At 41.4% G+C, this 9,924-nt stretch overlaps 1 long non-coding RNA gene across 1 annotated transcript; it reads left to right on the top strand.

Annotated features, from left to right (window-relative positions):
* The first annotated feature begins 826 nt into the window (after positions 1 to 826).
* On the top strand, positions 827 to 9,308 carry LOC124021207. Its single transcript, XR_006836222.1, has 3 exons — positions 827 to 962; positions 2,002 to 2,083; positions 7,530 to 9,308. It is a non-coding gene; the product is annotated as an uncharacterized LOC124021207 (long non-coding RNA).
* Positions 9,309 to 9,924: the final 616 nt, after the last annotated feature.

Genomic DNA, 9,924 nt, shown 5'->3' with positions numbered 1-9,924 from the left:
TCAGTCAGATTACTGCTGGACTACATTACCCAGAGACTGTATCAGTCAGATTACTGTTGGACTACATTACCCAAAGACTGTATCAGTCAGATTACTGCTGGACTACATTACCCACAGACTTTATCAGTCAGATTACTGCTGGACTATATTACCCAGAGACTTTATCAGTCAGATTAGTTTTAGTTTAGTTTATGTTTTATTTTTACAGGGACAGTGCACATTAATCAACGTTTCAGTAAAAGTGCCGGTTTTAGCCAGCCGGCTAATTTTCAACTGCAGTCCCTGGGCAGGTTATTACTGCTAGACTACATTACCCAGAGACTTTATCAATCAGATTACTGCTGAACTACATTACCCAGAGACTGTATCAGTCAGATTACTGCTGGACTACATTACCCAGAGACTGTATCAGTCAGATTACTGCTGGACTACATTACCCAAATAATTTATCAGTCAGATTACTGCTGAACTACATTACCCAGAGACTGTATCAGTCAGATTACTGCTGGACTACATTACCCACATACTGTATCAGTCAGATTACTGCTGGACTACATTACCCACAGATTTATCAGTCAGATTCCTGCTGGACTACATTACCCACAGATTTATCAGTCAGATTACTGCTGGACTACATTACCCAGAGAGTACTTTAAACTTCTGAATTTAGTAAGAGGTGACCATGTCTTATTGTACTTTTTGTACTCACACCAGATGTACCATTGTAAGGATGATTCCCTAAATAAACAGTGCCCTGTATGAGGACAATAATATACACTCTTTTATTCACAGTCCTTCCTCTTCTTCTTCTTATCCTCCAGGCTGCTGAATCTTTCTCTGAGCTCAGATTTGGTCCCAGATCAAGATGTCATCGATGTCATCATCCACGTGGGAAGGAACCCGCATGGAAGACACTTAGCCTGGAGGTACTTCAGGGAGAAGTGGGACATCTTGAATTCCCGGTAAGAGATTTAAGGCCTCAGAGACTGTAATATGTGTGACTTGTGTACTAACGTTCCTGTGTTGCCATAGTGATGTATTAGGGTGTTCCTGTGTTTTCGGTAGTGTGATTTGTGTACTAATGTTCCTGTGTTTCCATAGTGATGCATTATAGTATTCCTGTGTTTCCATAGTGATGTGTTATAGTGTTCCTGTGTTTCCATAGTGATGCGTTATAGTGTTCCTGTGTTTCCATAGTGATGTGTTATAGTGTTCCTGTGTTTCCATAGTGATGCATTATAGTGTTCCTGTGTTTCCATAGTGATGTATTATAGTGTTCCTGTTGTTTCCATAGTGATGTATTATAGTGTTCCTGTTGTTTCCATAGTGATGTATTATAGTGTTCCTGTTGTTTCCATAGTGATGTATTATAGTGTTCCTGTTGTTTCCATAGTGATGTATTATAGTGTATTGTGTTTGTGTAAATGTACATGGACAATGAAGTAGATATTATGGTATGTCAGATATATTTTACAGTAAATTATTTCTACTTATATGTCTTATATGTTTGTATAATTCAGTGCTTGTTTTGCATTCTAGTTTATGGGATCTATTGGGGATGGGATCTATTGGACCATTTGGGATCTATTTAACCATTTGTAAACAAATTCACATACAGTACTGTACTTGTGGATTTTGTAGAGTATCATTAAAATTGTGTTGTGATTTCAGTTGTGGTTTCAGACGATACATACTTGATGCAAACTAGATTCCAGATACTGTAGAAGTGAATGAAAATGACGGTTGATGGTTGATCTTCCCCCAGAGCTCTTTGGGACAGTGTTCAGCGAAGCCCGAGTAGAACAACAGTGTTCAGCGAAGCCCGAGTAGAACAACAGTGTTCAGCGAAGCCCGAGTAGAACAACAGTGTTCAGCGAAGCCCGAGTAGAACAACAGTGTTCAGCGAAGCCCGAGTAGAACAACAGTGTTCAGCGAAGCCCGAGTAGAACAACAGTGTTTGTAAAAGCCTTTCTTCACAAAACCTCTGCTCTCCATGTTTAGGTACGGAGAGGCCTTATTCATGACCTCTAAGCTAATCAGTGGGGTGACTGAATTCCTGAACACAGAGACGGAGCTGAATGAGGTATGTTTATTTATCAAGGTTCACTCAGGTGTCCCAGTCTTCAGTAACACACTGGCTTATTGTATGATGTGATATATTTAACTACATTGTAAATTACACTTTTTTTTTAAATGTGAAATAAATCTGAATATATGCTAACTTGGGTTTTTTGGCCTTTTAAATAGCAGTATGATTATAACAGGTACATGCCATTTACTAATCTGTCCTGCTCTGTTAAATTGTCTTAACATTGATTTGATGGAGACAGTCTGGTACAGAGTCTCCTTTTAAAATCCAACATTCTCTAAAAACCATACCTTTATTTCTCACCACAAAGTAATAGTCTCTTTTTTTTAAAGTAATAGTGTTTTTCTCACTGATCAGTGGGCATCAGTACCAGTCCAGTAATCCCATCTGACAGAACCCTAGAGAAGAGACCTAAACCTTAAAGGGATGTTTTATACTGTATGAGTTTTTTGTTTGTTATTTGTTCTCTGCAGTCACTAATTGGCAAAAAAAAAGAAGCTTTTCTGAAGTTCTGAACTTCAAAGAAACTTCCTGTTTGTTTTTGTGTCTGGGAGTAATTCAAAACATCCCGTCTGCATATTACGGCTTATGCATACAGTAGGCCTATATATGAGCCCAAGCCTGGAAAAAGAAAACATGAATTAAAATAATAATTGTGCTGTTACACAATACATAGACCACTGCATATTACACACGGCAGAATTATTACTATTTTTAAATACTGATTTAAGTTATCTTTGGTACAGAATTGGTCTAGCCTAAATTAAACACATTTAGAGATTTCCTACAATTATAGGGGATTTGTATTTGATTTTCAATAGTCTACTAATTGGGGATTTTTTATATTTTGATAATTATCTCACCACCATCTCCTCTTCCCTCTTCTTCATTCCTTTCTCCAGCATGCAGAGAGAAGGGCCTGTCAACAGTTACATGACATTTTGTTTTATTGTGAAAAGCACTGGGTAGCTGCAGGAACAGCGTTGGAGAGACCATGGCATACAGAGTACTGGGTAGATACAGGAACAGGGTTGGAGAGACCATGGCATACAGAGTACTGGGTAGATACAGGAACAGGGTTGGAGAGACCACAGCATACAGAGTACTGGGTAGATACAGGAACAGGGTTGGAGAGCCCATGACATACAGAGTACTGGGTAGATACAGGAACAGGGTTGGAGAGACCACAGCATACAGAGTACTGGGTAGATACAGGAACAGAGTTTGAGAGACCATTTTTTTCTCTTTCCCCTGTTCCTGGCCATTTGATAATGGGCCATTCTAAATCTGAACTCATTTTATTAGTTTATATTAGTAAAGACAAGGTTAAATGGAGAATAGTCTGATGGGTGAAAATGCATTAGGGAAAGTATTCAGACCCCATTACTGTTTCCACATTGTTACGTTACCGACTTGTTTTTCAATGGATTCAATGTTTCCTTTATTACACACAATAACCCATAATCACAAAGCAAAAACAGGTTTCTACATTTTCTGGCAAAAAATAAGTGTTCAGACCCTTTACTCAGTACTTTGTTGAAGCACCTCCAGCATTACAGCCTCCAGTCTTCTTGGGTATGAAGCTACAAGCTTGGCACATCTGTATTTGGGGAGTTTCTCCCATTCTTCTCTGCAGATCCTCTCAAGCTCTGTTAGGTTGGATGGGGAGTGTTGCTGCCAAGCTATTTTCAGGTCTCTCCAGAGATGTTCGATCGGGTTCAAGTCCGGGCTCTGGCTGGGCCACTCCAGGACATTCAGAAACTTGCCCTGAAGCCAATCCTACGTTGACTTGACTGTGTGCTTAGGGTCGTTGTCCTGTTGGAAGGTGAACCTTCGCCCCAGTCTGCGGTCATGAGCGCTCTGGAGCAAGTTTTCATCAAGGCTCTCTTTGTACATTGCTCCGTTCATCTTTCCCTAGATCCTGACTAGTCTCCCAGTCCCTGCTGGTGAATTAACCAGAAGAAGCCTGGAAATGCAAAACACATTTATGTTGATTAACCATCGGTTACCGTGACACCTGCAGCCTGTTTTGCATTTTTAACATTTCATGACCGCCACCATGTGGGTCCTTCTGTAGCTCAGTTGGTAGAGCATGGCGCTTGTAACGCCAGGGTAGTGGGTTTGATCCCCGGGACCACCCATACGTAGAATGTATGCACACATGACTGTAAGTCGCTTTGGATAAAAGCGTCTGCTAAATGGCATATATTACCACCCTATCTGGACCAGAGATATTTTGTCTTCTTTCTTAAACATTATTTTATTCTGTAATGACCACAAGTGTCTCTGATATCTTCCAAAGTAATAATTCACAGCAAAGGACATGTTTGTCTGTTCCGCTCGGCCCAGATTCAGATTTAGGAAATCTATTTCTTTATTTACATTTTGTTTACCATTTTTTTCTCTCCCAATTGGTAGTTACAGTCTTGTCCCCTCGCTCCAATTCCCGTACGGTCTCGGGAGAAGCGAAGGTCGAGAGCCGCGTGTCCTCCAAAACACAGCCTGATAAGCAGCTTGTTGACACACTGCCCTGCTAAACCCAGAAGCCAGCCGCACCAATGTGTCGGAGGAAACACCGCACACCTGGTGACCGTGTCAGCGTGCACTGCACCCAGCCCGCCACAGAACGCGATGGGACAAGGACATCCCGGCCGCCCAAATCCTCCCCTTACCCGGACAACGCTGGGCCAATTCTCTGCCGCCTTATGGGTCTCCCAGGCGCGGCCCGGCTGCGACACAGCCTGGGATTTGAACCCGTGTCTGTAGTGACGCCTCTAGCACATTGCAATGCAGCAGCTGCGCCCCTCGGGAGGTGAAGATCTAGTCCTTTTTTACATGTTTTTGATTGAAGCACTTCTCAGTAGTTTGTATTCAGACTTACCATATGGAGGTGCTTAACTGACTTTGCAGCTGTGGCTCCCTTGCGGGCACTGAATAAATTTAATTCAACAGCTGAATACCCTCCCATATGCTGGCCAAAAAATATTTTCTCATGAATTGGTCATTCAATAGGGTTTTCAGTACATTTATCTAGTGCTATCTCTTTAAATACTGTTTACTTTCAATTAGAATCTTCTTGACAGAATATATATATATGAAGAGAACAGATTCAGAATAGGGATGAAAGAATGCCACTACTACTGTGAATACACACATCTTCCTCTCCTTTCCAGCACCAATTGGTAAATCTATAAATAATCAGATGTAGATTATTTAGGGTTGGGAACGTAACAATGAATCAAACATAAGCCTTTACGGTGAACCTAAAAACTACAGGAACGTGTGCAATAGAAGTAGAACCAGGAATCTATAAATCTACCCTCAGTAATCACGGACCTGGTGTGCCAGGCTCCAGGTTTAACCTGCTTCTATTCGGTCTGACTTGTAATCTGTTTAATATGATCCAGTATTGCCAGAGACCCCCAGGAACAACCACACGGACGTGACAGAATGAAGACAGGTACATTAACCATGTCAGGATGACATGATATAAAATGTAGGCTTCAGAATAGAGAATAAAGTGGCTGGGTTTTTTTTCTTCTTCTCACTTGGAACCCGGCAGGTTGTTCGACCTTATTCATCGTTTTCCTTGCGTTTTTAAAGGTGGTGGAATTATGAGGGAATTAAGTCAAGGTCAGAATACGGTTTATCTGAAGACACACTTCCACAAGAGCTCAGTTTTCTTTGCTCTCCATCCCAAAATGCGTACCTTTTCCCCACACATAAATTCAAGGTCGGATTACACGCAGAGAGAAAAGCTCATGAAATGGAAATAAAGTTACATTTACGTGGAAGTAACTCTGGTCTGAATTCTTCTGCCCCTTCTGCAGCTTTGTTTTGGGTATAACATTTGAATTATTTCCAAGAACGCACTTTAAAACGTATCTAGAGTACCTAGACACGAGATACACACAGTATTCTTTCCAACAGGTATGCTTGCTGATTGTTTTGGGTCTAACGTTTGAATTATTTCCCAGAATGCACTTTAAACGTATCTAGAGTACCTAGACACTAGATACACACATTATTCTTTCCAACAGGTATGCTTCCTGATTGTTTTGGGTCTAACGTTTGAATGATTTCCCAGAATGCACTTTAAAACGTATCTAGAGTACCTAGACACTAGATACACACAGTATTCTTTCCAACAGGTATGCTTGCTGATTGTTTTGGGTCTAACGTTTGAATTATTTCCCAGAATGCACTTTAAAACGTATCTAGAGTACCTAGACACTAGATACACACAGTATTCTTTCCAACAGGTATGCTTGCTGGTTGTTTTGGGTCTAACGTTTGAATTATTTCCCAGAATGCACTTTAAAACGTATCTAGAGTACCTAGACACTAGATACACACATTATTCTTTCCAACAGGTATGCTTCCTGATTGTTTTGGGTCTAACGTTTGAATTATTTCCCAGAATGCACTTTAAAACGTATCTAGAGTACCTAGACACTAGATACACACAGTATTCTTTCCAAGAGGTATGCTTGCTGGTTGTTTTGGGTCTAACGTTTGAATTATTTCCCAGAATGCACTTTAAAACGTATCTAGAGTACCTAGACACTAGATACACACAGTATTCTTTCCAACAGGTATGCTTGCTGGTTGTTTTGGGTCTAACGTTTGAATTATTTCCCAGAATGCACTTTAAAACGTATCTAGAGTACCTAGACACTAGATACACACATTATTCTTTCCAACAGGTATGCTTCCTGATTGTTTTGGGTCTAACGTTTGAATTATTTCCCAGAATGCACTTTAAAACGTATCTAGAGTACCTAGACACTAGATACACACAGTATTCTTTCCAAGAGGTATGCTTGCTGGTTGTTTTGGGTCTAACGTTTGAATTATTTCCCAGAATGCACTTTAAACGTATCTAGAGTACCTAGACACTAGATACGCACAGTATTCTTTCCAACAGGTATGCTTGCTGATTGTTTTGGGTCTAACGTTTGAATTATTTCCCAGAATGCACTTTAAAACGTATCTAGAGCACCTAGACACTAGATACACACAGTATTCTTTCCATCAGGTATGCTTCCTGATTGTTTTGGTCTAACGTTTGAATTATTTCCCAGAATGCACTTTAAAATGTATCTAGAGTACCTAGACACTAGATACACACAGTATTCTTTCCATCAGGTATGCTTCCTGATTGTTTTGGGTCTAACGTTTGAATTATTTCCCAGAATGCACTTTAAAACGTATCTAGAGTACCTAGACACTAGATACACACAGTATTCTTTCCATCAGGTATGCTTCCTGATTGTTTTGGGTCTAACGTTTGAATTATTTCCCAGAATGCACTTTAAAACGTATCTAGAGTACCTAGACACTAGATACACACAGTATTCTTTCCATCAGGTATGCTTCCTGGTTGTTGCCTGGATACCCTCACCTGACTCTGTGTGTGTCTGTCTGTTCCCTTCTTCAGCTGAAGGAGTTTATCCAGATCAGTGGAGGTGGAGCGGGGCCGGCGTTGGCCCGGGCCGTGGAGATCGTGGAGGCCAACGTGAGATGGCACAGTCTCTACGAACGCCAGATCTTCCAGTGGCTAAGGAAGTCTCCCAACGGTTAACACACAGCCAACAGGGTTCAGCCCAAGCACGGCATCTCTCTGACACTATTACAGACCCAACAACATCAGGCGGAGAAAAAAAATAGCAGAAAAAAAACAGTTTCAACATGAATATGTTAATTTAAATTGCAAAATAAGACATTTTCCCCGCCCCCCCAAAAAAAACCTGATGAGAAAGTGACTGGCAAACCGGAGAGAGAGGAAACAGTGAAGACAGACGACGTGATTGGCTCAGATGACCTTAGTCTGACCGACGGTTTGGAAGGTGGATTTGATTAGGTATAAATATTGCATGGTGGCATTCATCTCCAGTGACAGCTTTCTTTTTTCAACGCATGGTTTTCACCCCCCCTCTCCTCTGATTGGTTTTCCACTAAGCTGACCCCTGTGACCTTTTCAATGACCTTTGAACCTCCGGTCAACTCTTTAGTAGCCTATGGGGAGAAAGACAAACTAGAGCTACAAGAGGCACGGGAAGAGGACCTGGCGGCATTATGATACCAACTGTGACAAGCACAAGTATTATCAATTTTTTTGTTCAATGCTGACAATCATTATTTTGATTGGGACAACAACAACAAAAATATATATAAATTATAACGAAATAAAAGAATATGTACCTAAATGTTTTGGACCTTAATCTTCTCCTTTGAGCCATACTAAGGTGGACTTTGTGACGTCTGGAACATTTAGACAGGGGGGGACGTGGCGGCTGAAGGGATGTTCATTGTTGTGCGTGTTGTGTTCCATAATAACTTATCCTACTTCCTCAGCCAATAAGGTTTCTCTAAATGACATGACGCCAGGGGGAGACTCTGCAGAACCCAGGAGCCAGGTTGGAAGCAGGAACAAGGGGACTCCCCATAACCCGAAGGAGTCACTATGGATTATTGATCGATTCTCGTTAAATGACATCATTTATATTTGCTTGTGGATTATACCGTCTTGGTGTTTGAGTGAAAATAAAAAATGAAACTGTTGTGAGTTGCAGGTTGATATTCTGTGTGCAAAATGGTCCACGTTGCTGATGGGACTGAGAGCCAGTGGATACAGTCTGTGTGAGCCGCGGTGTAGTAATGCTGACATATAGAAAAGTACGTTGTTTTGGTTGAAACGTCATGCTTGGGTTTTCATGTGACGCTAATTACTTCATAAAAAGGTTTCACTCAGAAACCGTATTTTAAGCAAAAGCAGAGGAAATATTCTACAATATTCCTGACAAAATATTACTAGTTTTGTTGCTACCCTGCAAAGCCCAGTAAACTTAACAGGCCGATGCTAACAGCTAGCTGGATATACTCTGTGGACTCGTTTCATGAAGAATAGAACATAATAATGAGTTTTTACTGTTGACACTTGGCTGGTAGAGCAAATCCCCATTGGGTTTACTGGGGAGTCCATTGCTCTTATTTTCTGTGTAAAAGTCAGTGCTATTTATATCCTCTATGGCTAATCCTTGATACTGTAGACCTCAAGGAGAAAACAGTTGCAGCCCTTCACCATCTTTTCCTTTCTTGTTGTTGTTTTGATGTGTTAAAAAAGTTTTTTTTTTCTAAATGAGGGACTATATTGTTCTGTGTTTTGAGCAGAGCAGCAATGGGATTTTAACGCTGATAAATAAATTATTTTGTACAGTAACGCAACGCTGCCTGACTGTGTCTGTCATTATGTGTGAGAGAGAGAGACAGAGATGGAGAGAGGGACAGAGAGAGAGAGAGAGAGAGAGAGAGAGAGAGAGAGACAGAGGGAGAGAGAGAGACAGAGATGGAGAGAGAGAGACAGAGGGAGAGAGACAGAGAGAGACAGATAGAGAGACAGAGGGAGAGAGAGAGAGACAGATGGAGAGAGAGAGAGACAGAGGGAGAGAGAGAGACCGAGGGACAGAGAGGGATAGACAGAGAGAGACAGATAGAGAGAAACCGAGGGACAGAGAGAGAGAGAGATGGAGAGAGACAGACAGAGAGAGACAGATAGAGAGACAGAGGGACAGAGAGATGGAGAGACAGAGAGAGAGAGACAGATAGAGAGACCGATGGACAGAGAGACAGAGGGATGGAGAGACAGACAGAGAGAGACAGATAGAGAGACCGAGGGACAGAGAGATGGAGAGAGACAGAGAGAGAGAGAGACAGATAGAGAGACCGAGGGACAGAGAGACAGAGAGATGGAGAGAGACAGAGAGAGAGAGACAGATAGAGAGACCGAGGGACAGAGAGATGGAGAGACAGAGAGAGAGAGAGACAGATAGAGA

Source organism: Oncorhynchus gorbuscha, unplaced genomic scaffold (assembly GCF_021184085.1).
Source record: "Oncorhynchus gorbuscha isolate QuinsamMale2020 ecotype Even-year unplaced genomic scaffold, OgorEven_v1.0 Un_scaffold_1089, whole genome shotgun sequence".
NCBI lineage: Eukaryota > Metazoa > Chordata > Actinopteri > Salmoniformes > Salmonidae > Oncorhynchus > Oncorhynchus gorbuscha.
Note: the sequence above shows the minus strand (reverse complement) of the source record. Positions and strands in the feature narration are given on the sequence as shown.